Source organism: Ranitomeya imitator, chromosome 4 (assembly GCF_032444005.1).
Source record: "Ranitomeya imitator isolate aRanImi1 chromosome 4, aRanImi1.pri, whole genome shotgun sequence".
NCBI classification, from domain to species: domain Eukaryota; kingdom Metazoa; phylum Chordata; class Amphibia; order Anura; family Dendrobatidae; genus Ranitomeya; species Ranitomeya imitator.
Window position 1 is genome coordinate 173,472,504 of NC_091285.1, and position 2,408 is coordinate 173,474,911.

A 2,408-nucleotide genomic window follows, 5' to 3' on the forward strand; every position below is an offset into this window, starting at 1 on the left:
CCTCTCCCACATCAAGGTGATGGCTCGTGCATCCGGAAAGCAGTAAAACGTGCAATGCAAAAGATGACCCCAGGGGTTATGTAAAGGCATTTTTGACTAGGTTCAAGTGGGTGGCAAAGCGTGAAAAGCTACCAGTAGAGCAGTGGACAGAAGTGCTGGCCCCCTAACTGATTGCTGAGCACCAGAAGGCCTATTATGATTTGGCATTACAGGAAGCACAGGAATATGCCAAGTTGAAAATGGAGATATTGACATGCTCAGGGATCACTATTGGAGTTCCAGCTATTAAAATTATATATTGAAGGAGTCATACAGAAAAAAATAAATAAATAAATAATGGACAGAGGAAGGAGGAGGCCCTGTGGCAGAACAGTGTTACTGAAATGCACTAGACCGCATTGAGACAAAGCCAGCCACTATTCTCATCTGTGTCCTATTAGATTGCAGTTTTTCCACTATAAGCCATCAGTACCTGAGATGCTCCACAGTTGGTGCAAGCTGCAGTGGATTTAACCAGCATTGGTTTTGTTGCTGAAGGTGCTTTGGCATATTTGGGGTATGCTTTGGCCATGCAGTTGCTAGTTGTTTTTGATCGAAATGTGGCATTGATCATAACCCTTTCACAACCCTGAGAAGAGCAATAGCTGTGGCCATCGCGATTGTGTTTTGCTTGGAGAAAGAGGAAAAGCAATCCTGTGCTGTTATCAAAAAAGAACTTCCCCTCTGTCCGCCTCTTCTGCAGTTCTTCTATGGAGGACACAGGCTGGTATTCTTCTACAGGGAAAGTTTGGCTCTTGACAATTTGTGACATCACCTGAAAGCTTGTATCTGGTGGGTAGCAAAGACCAACTCTAAACCAGTCCCCTTTGTCAAAGTTAATAAGGTAGAGATGAATAGTCTGTGGAGCCTGTGCATTCCAATGAATGGTGTATCCCTTTTCCAACATCACCACCGGCTGATATTGCTGGTAAGGGGCTTTCTGGTTGATTCCTCGTAGGGTCATGGGATTGGAAGGATACTCATCTCTCACAATGGACATGGTGAGATTTTGGGGATTTCGAGCTTGAATATAGACCTGAGCAAATTTTCCACTGCAGATGACCCCATTCCATTCTGTAACATTCCCACATTTAGGATGTCTGACCAAGAAGTTGTCCATTCTTGCTACATAAGTATCATTATAATTTGTTACAGATCCATCCACGTCATGGAAGATAGAGTTTTTGTCTCCGTCCATATCACCAGTTTCAAACCATGGCCCAGACTGCCCAAAGAACGCCCTCAATGAAACATTTGCTCCAAACTTAAGGAATGAAACATTATTCCTCAGGGTGAGCTGTCATGGATTCTTCATCAGAAAACCAATTGCACTTGTGTATCGGTCAGATGTTGGCACAAAGTTTTTAAATGTACTCTTTTTAAGACGAATGGGCCCATCATAAATCTGAAAGCCTCTGATCGGGAAAGTTCTGTTTCTAGGAAGTGTGCGATTTCTACCATAGACTCCTCCAGTCCCCCAATATTTGTTTTGGCCTCCTTGAGATCCATAATTTCTACTCTCACCTATAAACAGAGATTCAGAAACTTCCTGGCTGGAGCCTTCATCTTTTAGAAAGCTTCCATCACTTGCAAAGGTGAGGCCAATACCATTGTCAGAGAACCCCGAATTAGTTATGATGATGTCTCCTCCTCTCACCCAAGCACCGTGGTCATTATTCTTAAAAGAAACCAGGCCATCAATAAGAGCAGCAACTCTTGGTTTTAGAGGATCAGCATCAACATGGGGTCGAAATCTGGCATTATTGTCCAAACACAGATATTCCCTTGGGTCTTCAGCACTTGCGTTTGTAGTTTTTACACCCTTATCAATAAACAGGCCAGCCTTGAAGTTAGAATGGACTCTGTTATTGTAAAATATACCAAAAGGCGTGAGCTCAGACTTGGTATCTGGATAGAGCCCGAGGGATTCTCCTGTTGAAGACTTGTGAAACACATACCAAATCCCTGCATCCTGAGAACCAGCCGCTGCATTACTTATCAGATTATTGTTCGGATTTGCAATCCAAAAAGTTGATACTGCCATGCAGTCCGTGGCTGGATTAGGAATGTAGTTTCCATACACTTTATCCCTCATTGCTGTGCACACACTATTATTTCGGTCTGTGGGTAATAAAGTGCCTGGCCACAGCTATTGCTCTTCTCAGGGTTGTGAAAGGGTTATGATCAATGCCACATTTCGATCCAAAACAACTAGCAACGGCATGGCCAAAGCATACCCCAAATATGCCAAAGCACCTTCAGCAACAAAACCAATGCCGGTTAAATCCACTGCAGCTTGCACCAACTGTGGAGCATCTCAGGTACTGATGGCTTATAGTGGAAAAACTGCAATCTAATAGGACACAGAT

At 43.5% G+C, this 2,408-nt stretch overlaps 1 pseudogene; it reads right to left on the reverse strand.

Moving 5' to 3' along the window:
• Positions 1-436: 436 nt before the first annotated feature.
• LOC138674469 (cell surface hyaluronidase CEMIP2 pseudogene) lies at positions 437-2,177 on the reverse strand (annotated as a pseudogene).
• Between the last annotated feature and the right edge of the window lie 231 nt (positions 2,178-2,408).